Source organism: Rhyacophila brunnea, unplaced genomic scaffold (assembly GCF_057557595.1).
Source record: "Rhyacophila brunnea isolate RB1 unplaced genomic scaffold, BYU_Rbru_1.0 scaffold_16, whole genome shotgun sequence".
NCBI classification, from domain to species: domain Eukaryota; kingdom Metazoa; phylum Arthropoda; class Insecta; order Trichoptera; family Rhyacophilidae; genus Rhyacophila; species Rhyacophila brunnea.
The window spans coordinates 15,598,400-15,615,917 of NW_028232816.1; the positions used below are offsets into that span (position 1 = coordinate 15,598,400).

The 17,518-nt window shown below is 34.4% G+C and overlaps 4 non-coding genes across 4 annotated transcripts; 3 read left to right on the forward strand and 1 right to left on the reverse strand.

The window, feature by feature from the left end:
• Positions 1 to 2,017: 2,017 nt before the first annotated feature.
• Positions 2,018 to 2,136, forward strand: LOC147074448 (5S ribosomal RNA). Its single transcript, XR_015070329.1, has one exon. It is a non-coding gene; the product is annotated as a 5S ribosomal RNA (ribosomal RNA).
• A 4,013-nt stretch (positions 2,137 to 6,149) lies between these two features.
• LOC147074449 (5S ribosomal RNA) lies at positions 6,150 to 6,268 on the reverse strand. Its single transcript, XR_015070330.1, has one exon. It is a non-coding gene; the product is annotated as a 5S ribosomal RNA (ribosomal RNA).
• Positions 6,269 to 9,059: 2,791 nt separating this feature from the next.
• TRNAP-AGG (transfer RNA proline (anticodon AGG)) lies at positions 9,060 to 9,131 on the forward strand. Its single transcript has one exon. It is a non-coding gene; the product is annotated as a tRNA-Pro (tRNA).
• A 7,649-nt stretch (positions 9,132 to 16,780) lies between these two features.
• TRNAP-UGG (transfer RNA proline (anticodon UGG)) lies at positions 16,781 to 16,852 on the forward strand. The gene has a single exon. It is a non-coding gene; the product is annotated as a tRNA-Pro (tRNA).
• The last annotated feature ends 666 nt before the right edge of the window (positions 16,853 to 17,518 follow it).

The following is a 17,518-nucleotide window of genomic DNA, read 5'->3' on the forward strand; positions in this document are numbered from 1 at the left end:
CAAGTTGCTGGCAACCTCATTATATTTCGATTAAAATAATTTTTGGTCAAATAAATTTTGATAATTATCGTGAAATTTAATGAGGTTACCAGTGTGGACAAACTTTTAGATTTTTACGTTAAATGGCAAATCTAGCTCACTGTCAAATTAATATGTCCACGAGACGGAGCGATAATTTTGGTGATTTTACGAACCGGAACGGCGCTCCGGTGCGTTCCAGTCCATTTCGAGCCCTGCTGTGCATACACCCTAACAAAACATGCACTAGCATATAAATCCGAGCCCTAATAATGACTATGGAGATGTAGACCATTATATGTATTGGTAGGTATAATCTCTACTGTAGCGGCTGTGTGGTACTAGGCTGTGGAGATCCGCATACTAAACCACCATTGAACTAAGAATACAAATAATTATTGTAGGTGGTGTTGTTTTTTTTTAAATTTAATTAAACCTTGCCTAAAGCAAACCACAATAGTGACAATTTTATAAATATAATATATTATATTTGATGGATTTTGTTGTATTGATATTGTACCTTTGTATGATTCAGTCAATATATTTGCATTTTGAGAGTACAGAACGATATAAAATTTAATACAATACAGAGTAGTATGTAAAGGAGAAATAATATTAAACTAATTTTCGAAAAACATAAACGTGTCTGCATTCTTATTAGCGAAAATACAGGAATTTTCAATCTCAAAACCGGTAGGTATTTGGTATCGCTAAATACTGGAATACCGGTATTGCAGTCCTTGGTGGTACCTATCGATTTGAAAAAATAAGTATGAATCTTTGGAATGGATACCTATATCCCAAGACCCAAGCTTACTGTCCTTTCCATCACACCCAAAGAGAGTGAACATTAACAAAGTTAAAAGAAGAATATAATAATTGTAAACAACAAATACACAATACCCCGTTTCCACGTGCATAGATTTACTGCTGACAGTACGTTTTATCGCGGCTATGTATAACAACGTGTAAACACGTATTATTATGCAAATTGCAAGTTGCATGCATGAATCAAAATAGTCCAAAAGCTTCTGAATTTTCACGCGACAATTGGACCGTACAATATCTGCGCCTGCACAGTAGAACGATAGTAGTGAACCTGCCTGTAAAAAAAAATACTTAACTACACCGCGCACTCATTTTGATGTTAACTGATTTTCACGACCTGTCAAATATTACCATACAATGGTAACATCGCGTCTCCTTACTCCTTGAGTCTTGAAGAATGAGATTGGCGAAATATTCAACACCTGGGGCCTTATGTTCTAACTTGTGACATTAAGTCACCCGACGACATGACGTAATTGTGACGTAAGCAGGGCTCGAAATGGACCGGAACGCACCGGAGCGCCGTTCCGGTTCATAAAATCACCAAAATTATCGCTCCGTCTCGTGGACATATTAATTTGGCAGTGAGCTAAATTTGCCATTTAATGTAAAAATCTAAAAGTTTTGTCCACACTGGTAACCTCATTAAATTTCACGATAATTATCAAAATTTGTTTGACCAAAAATTATTTTAATCGAAATTTAATGAGGTTGCCAGCAACTTGTTGCCAATGTGGACACGGCATAACACACTTATTTTTAAAAAATACACAAGCAATTAGATAACTATGTTAACATTTTCATAAAATATTGAGCGCTCCGGTTCGTAAAATATTCCATTTCGAGCGCTGGACGTAAGCCAATACACGCTCGAGGCATGCCGCCCAACACACACTGCTCACCATAGATATTATTATGAAACACCTATTTGTGTTTGGTGACAATGAATAACGCCACTATTTGACTAGCGTTATTTTCTCGAATGCTATTATCACTCCGGTAGTACGTCACAATGATGTCATATAACGTCATGTCGACCGGGCGGCTTGGACTCGCAAGTTCTAACATAGGGCCCCAGTATGTGTAAATTAATAGTTATTATTAATTCAATTTATGACGTATGTACTCTCAATTCTCTTATTATTTGAGTGATTGAAAATTCACAACAATCGCCAACGACCATACCATGTTGAAAGCACCGGTTCTCGTCCGATCACCGAAGTTAAGCAACATTGGGCGCGGATAGTACTTGGGTGGGTGACCGCTTGGGAACACCGCGTGCCGTTGGCTTCTTTTTTGCATTCTCCAACGTGTTATTATTTTATATTCGTGTAAAATTAATCAGCAAATATTTTGTACTTATGTTATATATTATTATATTCGATGGACCAGTTGCATATAGCTATCACTAGGAGTTGGTAGTTTTGAGAAATGGCTGACCAAGGTGTTGACTCGCTCAACTAAACCGACTTGTAAAAAAAGTGGCAGCTAATTATTTGTATCATCTGTATAGTGACATAGGTATAGGTAAATCGTTTTACAGTGGCACCATGGGTACGGCAAATGCGGCTTGCAGTTGTAGTGGTATTGTTTGCTAGCATTGAAACAGGCATTGTCGCAAGCAATTCAATACACGCGCGAATCGCCTATGGTGCCACTGTAGAATGATTTACCTATAGGTGCCTATATGAACTTAATATTTTTGGGAGTAAAGTTGTTTATTTATCTCAACGATTTTTAATAGTTTGGAGTAATAATCGGACAGAACGTTCTATGAAACTGACAATTTTACAACACCTATTGAGTTTTGAGCATAATCTAAGGTTTTGAGAGAAAATAGCGCCTGTACACGTGCATGGATTTACTTGCACCAATAATGTGTATTTGAAACTATCGCGATAATAACTGTTTACATGTCAAAGTGCTGACTGTCTCGCCAATCTCACTTTTCAAGAGTAAGCGAGACGCAGTGTCACTCTATGGTACTATTTAACAAATCATGAAAATCGGTTAACCTCAAAATGAGTCTCTGCGCGGTGTAGTTCGTTTTTTTTACCGGCAGGTTCCCCACTATCGTACAGATCCCAACTTCCGAACTTTTTGATTCATGCATGCCATCTTGCAATTTGCACGTCGATAATACATGCTTACACGTGAATTTTTTTGTTATGGTCGCGATAATACGTACTGTCAGTAGTAAATCCGTGCACATGTAAACGGGGTATAAACTATAAGTATTATAATTATGTACAATGTACATAGTCAATATTGTTATTCGATACGTTTTCACGTATGTGCTATTGCAATCTCGATCGTATTATTATTCCATATCAACAATACACACGTCCTTTTATAACAGCCTAGCAGAGTTACAGAGTGCAGAATGGAACTGGGAACATTATAACGATGTGGCGTTGTTGCACGAAACAAAAGGACCTATAAACAATTATGTTTCTTTTTACTTATCCTACTTACCACCCCGCTTACAACGTAAGACAAGTTACGTCATGTTATGTATAGCGATGTGCGCGGAATCATGTGTGTAAAAAGGGTTATTTTTATAGTTTATATCACGATCAGCTGCCTTCAAAAGACTAGTAGGAAGTATATACATCTGTCTTCAAAAGAATTATTTTTGTAAACTTTCCTCTACTTTTTGTCTAAATGCCTTTATGGACACCCCGAGTTTACTATCAAGATTTCTTTAAGGATTTTGAAACGCAAACTACTCTACTTGATGCTATTTCAAAGAAAAATATGCTGGCTGAAAAAATGGTGATTTGAATAATTCGACCAAGCCCTATGAAGTCGCCTTGCGAAAACCCTGGAAAATTATTTATAACGCAAGGTGGTAGTGATTTTGATGAATATTTTGTCATATTCAATAGAAAATGAGAACTGTTTTCTCCAAACTGTGATTTTAAGCCGCATTGTTTGTAGTTTTTCCATGGAATAAATGTCACATACGGACGGAACTTCTGAGCATATTATGAAGTTGCAGAATGAAAATTTGAACATAAAGTATTAAGATTTGAAAGGGAAGTGTTGTATTTGTCATCGTTTGTCATCCTCAGCGTAATATAAAAAAAAACATGGATCTTCTTTTTCTTGGTCGTTCCTTCATGGCTAAGGGTCGTGACCACCTTGAAATTCAGTCATCTTTTGAGCAATTAACACTCTCTACCTCTCTCGGTCCTCTGTTTCTCTTAGGTTGAAGTGAAGGTTGTCTCCAGTAAGCAAAGTCACTTGGTCGCTTCAGCGCGCCGACACTCTTTCTCTGCCCCACCTACCCCGGAGTCTGGCCAAAACCACTGGTCTCTCCAGGTTATATGGTCCGTGCCGAATAATATGTCCAAAAAAACTGCAGAATGCGTCTCAGACATTTTTTCGAGAGCTGTTCCTTTATCCGGAGTCTCTGACTATAACTATTCTATTATCTATCTAAAAAATCTCGAGTGCAGCCCTGGCAACTAAATCTTGAATAAAAAAGAGTGAATTGTGATGTATGCCACTAAGTGAATGTGTAATAATAATATTATTACACATTCACTTTGTGGCAAACAGTATATTATACTTGCAACTAATAACATATTTTTCAGATTAAATTTTCATATTGTGGACCCGTTTCTTATTTTCTTGACACCCGTCTTGTATCGAAGTTTGGTGACCTAATCGCAGTCCCTATCAGTCAGTCTTCCACAGAAATTAATGTGTTGTTGAAAGCATTTGGCAGATGAGCAAAAGATAGAAAAGCATTCAAAACGAATGTATCCAATTTTCATCGATTATTATTCCTTTCCGGCGCGGCTGTTTGTACGAATAAACTACATCTCCATACAAATTACTTGTTATCGACTAATCACTAAAGAACACGCAGGCTTTATTTATTGAATTTGAAATAATATTTTTATATTTACCAATATCAGAGTTGTTTTTTTTTTAAATTTGGAAGATCTCTTTTCTTTTGAAATTGGAACATCAGTAGTTTTTCGAAAATAACCAGTGCAGTACTCACGAAGCATACAGCCCTTTCAATGCCTCCTTACGTGTTGGAGATATAAATTAATAAGATTCTTCGATAAAGAATGCCTAAAGGTCGAAGAGGGCGGCGAATAATTAATCTTACGCGCTTGTATCTGACGCAGATCGACGCTTTCAACGAATCAGTATTTTAATTCCCGGTTTTTTTAATTTGCCTGAATAATAAAACGGAGTATTATGTATGTACTGCACAAATCTCACACTAAAAACTTGTATCTGGTAGATGGGTACATTGTATTGTGGCATACAATACAACATGTTATTTTGAAATAAAATATTAACTTTCTTATAAAAAAATAAATGAAGATACGACGCGTACGAGCGTGGGGGTGCGAACACGGTGTCTTTCAAATATCAAGTTAGGGGAGGAGGAGTGGAATCCACGACCACTTCCGGGGTTGGCTTCAAGACAATCATTGGTTACCCTAACAGATTAATAAATAGAATTCAGATAGGCAATACCTACATACCCCCTCTCAACACACTACACTTTGAAGCATGATTTTGAATGTGTGAGTGTGTTTATGTGTGCACGTGGAAGTTGACGTTGGAATAGAAGAGCAATAGTGTGTGTTTCAACCTTCAAACACACCAATGTTGAATGAGCGTCAGTGCATAAACCGAAAGCAGTTGTCAGAACGAGAACGTGTTTAAGTTTACCTACTCATATTCTTCCACACTGGAGATCGGTTGCCTGTTACTCCACACAAGTTAGGTATTTTAGTTCTCATTAATTATCATGTGTTCCCTGGTTACACAGGGCGGTTATTCAGTCAGCGTTCGAAATGGAAAAGTTTACGAACCGGAGCGCTCGACAGTTTACTGAAGAACAATACATAGCTATCATAGTTAGAAGACATAGTTATCAAATTTTATGTGTATTTCATAAAAAATAGGTGTTAGATTTTCTATTATATGGCCTATCTAGCTCAGACGGTCAAATTATTTTTTCCACGAGACGAAGCGATAATTTTACCGATTTCACGAACAGGAACGGCGCTCCGGTGCGCTCCGGTCCATTTCGAGCCCTGTTTCACTATAAATATGAAGCTATTAGCTGTCACTTTTTTTACAAGTCAGTATAGTTGAGTACCTATGAGTCACACTTTGGTCAGCCATTTTTCAAAATAAGTACTAATAATTCCTAGAGTAGTTCTATGGAAATGGGCCATCGAATATACATAACATACAAAATATCCACTGATTCTAGTTTAATTAATTTTATACGAATATAAAAATACTTGGAGATTGCAAAAAAAAGAAGCCAACGGCACGCGGTGTTCCCAAGCGGTCACCCATCCAAGTACTATCCGCGCCCAATGTTGCTTAACTTCGGTGATCGGACGAGAACCGGTGCTTTCAACATGGTATGGTCGTTGGCGAATGCTGTAATTTTTTAAATGTATAAATAGGAATATTGAGATTAAAATGTACACAATAATAATTAATTAAATTTAATACGAATTAAAAATTCTACATTTTCAATCTTAGCATGGAAAAGTGCACGTTGGGTGTAACGCGGAAAGTTAAAAAAAAACCATTATTGATAAGGAAGCAGACATGAGTACGCGATGTGATAGAGATCGCTAAGCAGACATAACCCCATGGAATGGAAAGTCGCACGGTGCTGGACAAATGCCGTCGGCCGACAAACAGTGGTACAAGTTCGGTGGATGTACGTGGCAGCGAAGAACTTGGGAGTAAGAAGAGGAGACGCCTTCATCCAGCAGTGGATCAGCCCCGGCTGATGTTGATAATAACGATGACTTATTATAATAAAATGCATAATATTTCAATAAGTATTAGGTATGTAAGTAAGTATACTTATTATTAATTATTTTAACCAAAGTTTTTTGTAATGTTTGAGACGAACGGAGTAGATACCTACCTACCTAAGTACCTAAGAAAATATAAAAGATACATAAAAATATGTTCTAGCCATTTAATGAAGTAGATCAAGTGATATGTAATTAAATGCTGTCGATATTATCATCTACGAAAAGAATTCATCGGCTTTTAATGAATTGTTATTACTATTAAGTTGATATCTATAATCAAATTAATAGAAAACATTTTATTGGTAAGGATTGACTTGGTTTTTTTAAAACTTTAAAGTCAATTGATTTAATTGGATGGTAAATTACCTATTTATTTAATTATTTATTAGCCTTGGTAAATTTCGTTATACCTATTATACCTACCTATTATACGTTATACCTGTTATACCTATTATACGTTATACTTTCAAACTGTGACCTTATACCTATAGGTATCGGAATTTACAAGATTAGGGAATATTTTGCCCTGTAAAGGCCGAAAATTAAGAATGCTAAATTAAGCAAGAATATTAAAATTAGTCGGTGGTACTTGATTGATATTGAGGTTATAGGTACTGTGCATCAAAAGCAAAGAAAACGGCTTCATATAGCCGGACAATACCGTCTCTCTTTACTATATTGCTCCGAGGGTGATAGTCAAATTTTATATGTTTTATTATTAAAATACTTACGACAAATTTATATATATATATATAAATATAGCCTCTTGGTATATGCAGTGGGGGGTTTTAGGTACGTGGAGGCCCAGGGCATTTACAGGTTTGCAGCCCGCTTGTGAACACTATGCAATAAACCGCCATTGAGTGTTAAAATAGAGCACTAATTATTATTTTTTAGTTTTTTTAAATTTTCACAGGAAATTTTTGAAAATACATTAAGAACAGAGTGTGCGCTTTCTGACGAAGCAACTGCCTCACTTGCTTCATGGTGACCGTCACTGACTATGTATGTACAATCTACAATATTTGTCTAAATGTATTATTTTTATTTCAGTGTGTTAACATAATGCTTACGGGCCCTTTTAATTAATTTTGTAATTAACGTGTTAATTTGCATTTGAAAAGTAATTAGCAAAAACACAATGTTGTGCGGCCCGTAAGCTATGGGTTAATGGTAATTATTGACAAAAAAAGCTAAATATGTACCTAGGTATAAGATTTTTTCAGCTCCGTTTATTTGACCGCCAAGCCCTGGTTCTGGGTTATTTTTGTAGAGCGCCTACAATATAATTAATTAATATACCTACCTATCTATACAATAATGACATCGTGTGAAAAGAGCTTCACGATCAAATTTGTCCGCTATTTCTGATTTATAATAAACAACGTAAATTTTACTTAGTATTTAGGCCAATCCAGTGCTCGAAATGGACCGGAACGCACCGGAGCGCCGTTTCGGGTCGTAAAATCACCAAAATTATCGCTCCGTCTCGTGGACATATTGATTTGACAGTGAGCTAGATTTGCCATTTAACGTAAGAATCTAAAAGTTTGTCCACACTGGTAACGTCATTAAATTACACGATAATTATCAAAATTTGTTTGACCAAAAATTATTTGAATCGAAATTTAATGAGGTTGCCAATGTGGACACGGCATAACACACTTATTTTTATAAAATACACATGCAATTAGATAACTATGTTAACATTTTCATAAAATATTGTGCGCTCCGGTTCGTAAAATATTCCATTTCGAGCGCTGGCACAATCTAAATTATTGGCCCTACTTTTTATCGGGAAGATAGGAACATTGCGGACATGTGCTGGTGCTGGCGTAAAAAATATATAGGTGAGTACCTATATCATTTTGCATTTTCTCGTATCAAGCGTAATAGAACCCCGCCCCCCCCCCCCCGGCCACTCGATCAGAAAGGCACCATGCTAGTCACTGCTACATGATACATTTCGTTAAAAAAATAAGCTTCCTTAATTTATAATTCATGTTATCTTTCTTGACAAAATACATGTTACTAAAGATCTACCATCGTAAGTTGGCAGCCGGTCGAATTTGAAACTAAAATTGTCTATCGAGGATAAATTTGTTACAAATGCCATTTAATTTTACAACATGTTTCTCGAATTATGGATTGCATAATATTTGTACAGAAATCTACTAGGTACCAATAAAAAATTATAAATTACCATTTTTTGTTAGTTATGGTAATATTCTCAATGTCATACTAGCGCCCTCGCTGAAATGACCGATTTTGCTGATAAATAAATAATTGTAATTTATACAATAATTTTCCTATTTTGGCAAGGTCATGGAAGACCATTGAGAAGCACTGATTGAAAAAATCACCATATCATTAAATTTGTCATGGAGGCCAACCGGCTCGTTGGTCTAGGGGTATGATTTTCGCTTAGGGTGCGAGAGGTCCCGGGTTCAAATCCCGGACGAGCCCAAGATTATATTTTTGTTTTTTGGTTTATAATTATTTTTAAAAGTAATTTCATTTTTAATTAAAATTTTCATGGAATCAAATAGCTATTTATACAGTAAATATTTTTCACCTACATTTACATTTTATTAGATTCTAAAATTTGCACCTGTATCTGTTTTTCTGAATGACGTAGACTTCAAATTTAATTTAATATTATAATGAACGACATACGTACTACGTAGATAGTAGGTACCTACCTACAAAGTATAAATTAATTTTGGCTAATAAGTAGGTACCGACGTCCACGCTTTCTATATCTTGCAGTTTCCAACCTTGTACACCTGCGGACCGGTAAAAATAGAATAAATATTTCGGGGACTGTTATTAATTTTTAAACGGATAGTTTGCGAACATGAAAATTTTATTATAATTGAAATAATAAGAAACCGACCTATAAATAAATTGTTTAGTACTTCTGGAAATTTAAGAAAGTTAGGTTTAAAAATAGCGCAAAATCTGCTCCTTCATATTTGCTAGAATCATTGATATTCAATTCATCAATGGCTAGAATCACAGAACAGATTAATAAATATAATCCCGATAAGCTAATCAACAATACAATACATTTTGACGCAGGGTTTTAAATGTGAGAGTGTCCTACGCGTTAGTGCATAAACCGAGAGCAGTTGTCAGAACAAATTTTATCAATTTATATCAAATCGAGCTTCAATATTGTGACCATACCTAAATAAGATTTGATATAAATAAAAAGAATTTCAAGTTATTCAAATTTATATTTTTATAAAAATCGATGTTTTTTAAAATTATTATAAAAATATGAAAACTATAAATTAGTCTAAAATCTCTTAGACAATGCTTAGAAAACTTATAAACTAAATTAAATTTTAGTAATTTTAAAATATAGTGTCATAAAAAGATAGGGACGTAAACAAAATTAACATTTTATAACATTTTTCTTAAATTGTAGGTATATCTTTGACTTGAAATAAAAAAATCTATGTAATTTTATCAGATAGGTACGTCATATTTATTAATTACAAGCTGAAGTACCCGGCTTCGCACAGGGTCGCTTCGTGGATACATTTATCTTAGATATTTAAAAAAAAATAATAAATAATTATCTTTTTAATATTAAAATATCTGTGTAATACAATACGGCAATATGAAAATAATTCTAATAGGAGTAAAGGTCAAACAAAAGAACACTAAATAAAATCGAATCCAAAATTGGATGGAACAAACAAACTTTGTATTTTATATAATACTAATTTAAAAACCGTCGCAGGTGTGCGCACAACAACTACTGACAAAAGTTTCATCGCAATCGGATTAATGGTATAAGAACGCATACGAATAGAAGAAGATAGAATAGATGAAAAATAAGATGAAAATGGTTGTACCAATTCAGAAACCTTTGCGGGCGTGAGAACAACACTTGATCAAACATTCATTGCAATCGGATGAATGGTATAGAAACCCATACAAATAGAAGAAGATAGAATGAAGAAGAAGAAGATGGTTGCACTAATTCAGAAACCTTTACGGGTGTTACCACAACAACTGACGAAGGTTTTATCGCAATCGGATAAATGGTATAGAAACCATACGAATAAAAGAAGATAGAATGAAGAAGAAGAAGAAGAAGAAGAAGAAGAAGAAAAAGATGGTTGTACTAATTCAGAAACCTTTGCGGGTGTTACCACAACAACTGACGAAGGTTTCATCGCAATCGGATGAATGGTATAGGAACCATACAAATAGAAGAAGATAGAATGAAGAAGAAGAAGATGGTTGCACTAATTCAGAAACCTTTACGGGTGTTACCACAACAACTGACGAAGGTTTTATCGCAATCGGATAAATGGTATAGAAACCATACGAATAAAAGAAGATAGAATGAAGAAGAAGAAGAAGAAGAAGAAAAAGATGGTTGTACTAATTCAGAAACCTTTGCGGGTGTTACCACAACAACTGACGAAGGTTTCATTGCAATCGGATGAATGGTATAGGAACCATACGAATAAAAGAAGATATGATGAAGAAGACATTCATTTTTATATATAAGATATAGCCTATACTCTTCGCGCAAATGCAAGCAATTAAGTTGACAAAGTTTTATCGCAATCGGATGAATGGTATGGCAGCGCATAAAATACGAACAAACAAACAAACAAATATTGATTTTTATATATTAGATTAATACAGTTGAAATTGTAAATTATCAAAAAAATGTCTCAAATTGCAAGCTTCATATTTATCCGCTAGGTAGAGAATTCATCTTATTAATCTTTATTTCTGAAAGTGTTTTCACAAAAAAATGAATACGTACCTTGGTACTTATCTAAAAAAGATAAAAAGAAAAATATTTTTTATTCAAAGTCGATGATAAACCTACAGTAATTAAAAAAGTTAAATCAACGAGGATCCCATTTTATTCCTACTTACCTATATATTATTTTTATGTTTATCTTTAAAAGTTAGTTTATTTTCTTTAATGCAGCGAATACATTTTTGAATAATTATTCATAGTTTGTATTTAATACGTATTAAAAACAAATTAAAACCAAGGAATCCACTAACCAGATAGATATAGGTATATCATTAATAAAATGATATACAACTTAAACTTTTGATTTCAACTTTTGCTCAATACGCTAAAAAATCCAGCATGAAAAAATTGACCCAGTCTCCCAAAAGGTTACGGACCACCTATCTAGAAACTCGCACATTATTTGTGCATTTCGCTGCCGCAAGATTTTTTGGAAATAAATATAGTTTTATCGCTGGCTCTATTAAATTTGTTACCCTTCAAACGTCCCCCAGATCACGCCTGCTGAGGATAACACAATCCGTTAACTTTACTATGAATTTGCAATCAAAACAATTTGGTTCACATTCATGACGTGTCAAAAATATTTATGCATCCCACATTGTAACAGTGAAAATCAAACAATGGTTAATATTTAGGATTTTGTCCAAATAATGGAATTAATAATAATCTTTTCATAAATCGCTCTCTGGTTGTCTATTATTATATAATAAAAGTAAATCGGAACTCACTCAGAGTTGGGAGCAAACTTTATTTTTGCAATTATATCGAATATATTATTTTACAATACATTGTAATTTATCTGACGGGTGAGCTATGATTTAAAAAAAATATTTATATAAAATAAACACTAAGTAATTAATATTTTTTGAATTATCAAACCCCTCAGCGACTCTAATTCTGTGGTCGGCTGCCTTTGACATCTTGGTATTCATTGATCTTGTCTAGATTCTAGAGACAAGACCTTGGAGGAAGGGTCTTCAGTAAAGTCAAGATAATAAAACATAGGTAGGTATCAATCCTTTGATTATTTTAGATCTTCTAAGCATTTATAATGTTTGATATGTTGCCGAATTGTGTTTTGCCGATTTGTTTCCTGTGTTTTATTACCAACAAAGGTGGCGCAGGGAGATAACCAACCAGATTGATTCTAGACACGTCATATCCGGTGGTTTTGCCTCTAAACTTGTCAGTTATGCGAGGGCGGGCTTAGGGACGTGGATGCCTGACTCACTGAATGATTATGAGACAACAGTAACATAAAAACTTAGTATAAATAAATATCAATGTGTATCTCGTATAATGATACCCTCAAACTAAAAATGTTATTTTTGAAAATGGGAGCGATGAAACATAATAAAAATGAGTGGTTTATTTTTGTTAATGTTATGGAGCCCGTTGGTGTTCGGGATTTTATTATGCTTTGGGTAGTATTTTATACTCAATTTGGGAGAAATACGCATATCTTTTAAAATCATTTAATAATTATATGACTGGTTTGACCTGTTTCAGGGCCCCTTTCTGGCGAATCGATTGCGTCATCTGCGTCAAAGAAAATCGCCGCTGCAGTTATGGTATGCTCTACTTTCTACAATCTACATGTTTATCTGGTGAATTCCTCGATCATGTCGATCGCACGATCTGACTAGGTAAATACAATCTACATTTACAACTAGGTACATATTATTATATCGGTTTGTACGGGAGAGTTTCTGAGGTCTGACCTGACCCTACGTTTTTTTAGAAGTATTAATAACCATGTCCTTATTTTTTCGTACAAGGTGGTTGTTAGTAATTTGAACAATCACAAACAACCAGGCTTTGAGAAAAACACATAAATATCGTGTCCTGACCGGTAATCGAACACAGAACTCTCGGGTGGAAGGTAAGCGCCTTACGCACTGCACCACGAGAGCCGCCTACGTTGTACCAGTCGGCCAATTCTCGGCTTGAAAGTCTGTTCACACCAAGCCTCGTACCCATTATGTATTTTAATGAGAATACAAATCACGCACACTCTAGTGCTCGTCGACAGAGATATTAAGTGGCTGATAAAGGAAAACTCTACGCACAACTTTGGAGGGCACCTAACGTTCTTTGCACTACAGCATAGGTTCGCATATTTGACGTGGACACGTGGCGAGTGGTGTTCGTGTCAAATTTAATATTCATCGTTTTTATTTTAGGATACGCGCACGCGATAAATACTTTCGCTTGCGACAGGTCGCAGAGACACTACGCTGGCTCTCACATCTAAGCTAGCCTCGTCGCGCACAGCCATAAATCAAACCTTCTAGGAACGTCGCTCCGGTATTGCATATGAAGACCGCACACATCTACCTAGCGACAGTCGCGCGTAACCTCTCGAAACGTATATACATTTGGATGCGGTGACCGGCGAGCCGATATAGGAATGATCAATACGTAGGTGCGTGTATGCGTTCTGGCATCTTTGACTCGCAGCCCGAAACGCATGTGATTTGTTGATAGCAGCACTAGATGTTTTTTTCAAAGTAAAAAAATCGCATTCAACCAATCTGCGGAGCTCCATTTGGCAACGTGTCTTTTGTGAATAACGATGACGTCACATCGACGTATTCGAGACGAGTTTTGATGTGCGAGCCACCGGCTAGCATTCCACCAGAAGCTAGAGATGCACGTCTGTGGTTCGTTACTAAATTTAAAGCGTGGAGTGTATGGATAAAATAGTTGATAATCGTGGGACGACATCGCATAGTCATGGGAGCAGCGAAGGGTGGCAATTAGTAAGCAGACGTTTCGTTGGTATAATTCGTATTAATTTGATAACAACGATACTGAGGTAGGGCTAAGATACAGCTCAGCCTTCGTAGATATGATTATACGCAATGCATATTGCATTGGCGGCTGAAATAATAGACGTTCCTGTCAACAGATCCTTCATTTTGCTAAATTGGGGCGAGGAAATAATACTTTGTTTGATAATGCTCGTTTCATTCATTGTTATTGATGGAAGGTTGAATGATTAATAATAATTATTATTCCATTCAAAAGTTATTTTGGCAAAATCGATTTGCACGCCACTGTGTTGTTTTAGTATGGGAACGGGAATGGTACCTCTGATCACTGAGGTGCTACAGTTATTATAAAAATATTCGTAAAGTTGGAACAGGAACTCCTTATTTAATTTTTTTAGTAACTAAGTAGGTACTAGGTAGGTATCTACTTTATTTAGGTATTTATCATCACCATAAGCTCTTTCTACCTGTCCCTATTTAGGCTACGTGCGCGCGATTACTTGTCGGTGCGACAGGTCGCAACTCGCAACAACTTATTCTTCCCTTCAGACCACGAACTTTTCGTCAATACCGTATACATACTTATAATCGTGAGTACCTACTACAAATGACAAGGATAACAGGCAGTTTGGATTCGGTGCATTTTTACATTAAAATCAGTCAAAGCACACCTGAGTGCGTGGCGACCTTAGTCTTGGGTATCTGCTTCTGAGACATTCCCAGACTGCTGATGCTTCACACCAAACTTAGGACCTCTCATTAAGAGGTTCTAGGTTATGAATAGTAATTATATTCGACTGAGAAAGGAAAAAGGAGCTAATCCTCAGTTTTTTTTTCAAAATAGGTTTATTAGATAATAATTAATAACATTAAGGCGAAGTCTTCACTGAGCCTTTTTTAAAGAGGCACCTAGTGGAAAAATACGAAGCTTGCAATTTGAGACATTTTTTTGATAATTTACAATTTCAACTGTATTAATGAATAAATATGTATCTGAAAACATTAAAAGTCAAAGATAAACTTACAATTGTAAAAAATGTAATAAAATGTGAATTTGTTAAATCGGACCGCACCCTATTATTACATAAATATTTTATGGTCATATTTATTATTAAAAATTAGTTTATTAAGTTTTCTAAGCATCACCTAAGCGATTTTTGAGTAATTCATAGTTTTAATATTTTTTATATCTATTTTAAAAAACTTCGATTTTTATAAAAAAATATGAATGTGTATAACTTGAAATCCTTATCAAATCATATCAAATCATATCAAATCCAATATCAAATCAATTATTTTTATAAATATAAATAAAATATTTATATAAATATAAATAAAAAGGATTTCTAGTTATACACATATATATTTTTTTATAAAAATCGATGTTTTTTAAAATAGATATAAAAAATATTAAAACTGTGAATTAGTCAAATATCTTTTAGGTGATGTTTAGAAAACTTAATAAACTAAATTTTAATAATAAATATGACCATAAAATATATGTAATAATAGGGTGAGGTCCGATACAACAAATTCACATTTTATTACATTTTTTACAATTGTACGTTTGTCTTTGACTTAAAATAAAAAATATTTTTCTTTTTAATGTTTTCAGATACATATTTATTCATTAATATAGTTGAAATTGTAAATTATCAAAAAAAAATCTCAAATTGCAAGCTTCGTATTTTTCCGCTAGGTGCCTCTTTAAAAAAGGCTCAGTGAAGACTTCGCCTTAAACATGACTAAATAATACACGATATGTTCAAAGGATGTTAGCTGCAAATGCCGGATTATTATCTAAATTGTGTAGTGGGAAAAAAGACTTAACCACCGTTTTTATTTGTTTAATTACCTGAATAATTAATATCAGATTGGAAACATAAAACACTTTAAAGTTCATGTGTACTGTTTCTTTGACCAAAAAATATACCAAAATCGTTTTTGTTCTTCCTGTAAAATTTAATCTTTGTGAGTTGGGTCCTTTTTCCTTTTTAACAGTATTCCACTTTTATGTGTAATATTAAAATGTAATATTTCCACTACATATCACATACTAACTTTATCGTTCACTACTAAATAAATACAACATATTTTCTCCCATAGGGAGCGGTAACGAGTAGCTATTAATATTTATTATATTATTACATGAATATGAATGAACTCACAAAATATATAATATGAACAACAAAAATTCGTTGGGATTGTAAGAGATAGATAGCGAGAACTGGAGGTAATCAGTGGTATTTTATAATGCGGTGATAGTGTAATATCTTCTTTATTGCTATGTTACCTACCTATGTAAGATAATAATATATAAACAAATGTATTGCTTTTGAATGATACCCAGCTGATTAAATAAATAATTATAGTGTTGCTGACGTTCCAAACGATGTTAATATTATACACATTTATTACAATGTTTCGATTGGACTTAGTTGATAATCAACGTTTGAGTTGTAGGTATCGTTAATTTGTTGAATATTAAATTAATATTTTTATAGAACGTCTGGAAATTGTTTAATTATTCCATTTTTTTCGTCGGCTCGTTGGTCTAGGGGTATGATTCTCGCTTTGGGTGCGAGAGGTCCCGGGTTCAAATCCCGGACGAGCCCGATTTTTTGTATATTTATACAGAGCCGGATTATACCGCAGGCAGGTTAGGTAGATGCGTAGGGCTCGGTTTTTGTAAGGGCGAGGCGAGACATAATAAAAATGATAAATATTTTTTAGTTTTAAAAATCGAAATAAGTAGTTATATTTAACAAAATGTCACGAGAAAAATACCCACTACATGATATTTTAATAAAATAAATTAAAACCGATCCTGAACGAAAGAATTAAATATGGTTAAACAGCTTGGAAGTATAAAAAATCTCTCAAATCTGATGAATAGAAAAGTCCTAACTCACTGCTCAGAAACGCTAAAAAGGTCTCATAATAATTTGTTGCAGAGAAAAAATCCAACGGTTACTGACCAATATAAAACAAAATATTGCTGTCTACGTGGATGTTTATTTTAGACTATTTTAGAGATCCCCGATTTAAGGTCGTGCTTAGGGCCCCTAGATTATCTTAATTAGGCCCTGTATATAGTTTTGTAGGATAAAGATAAATCGGCAAATTGTCTACACTAGTTTTCGTCGTCCCCCATACCAACCATTTGCTTATTTTAGTTTTGAATTACAATTTTATTATTAATAATTTAAGTCCAGGGATATTTTATTCTTGAAAATTTGCATGCGTATTTTAATGAAGGAGGTGTTGTGAGGGGGCAGTTT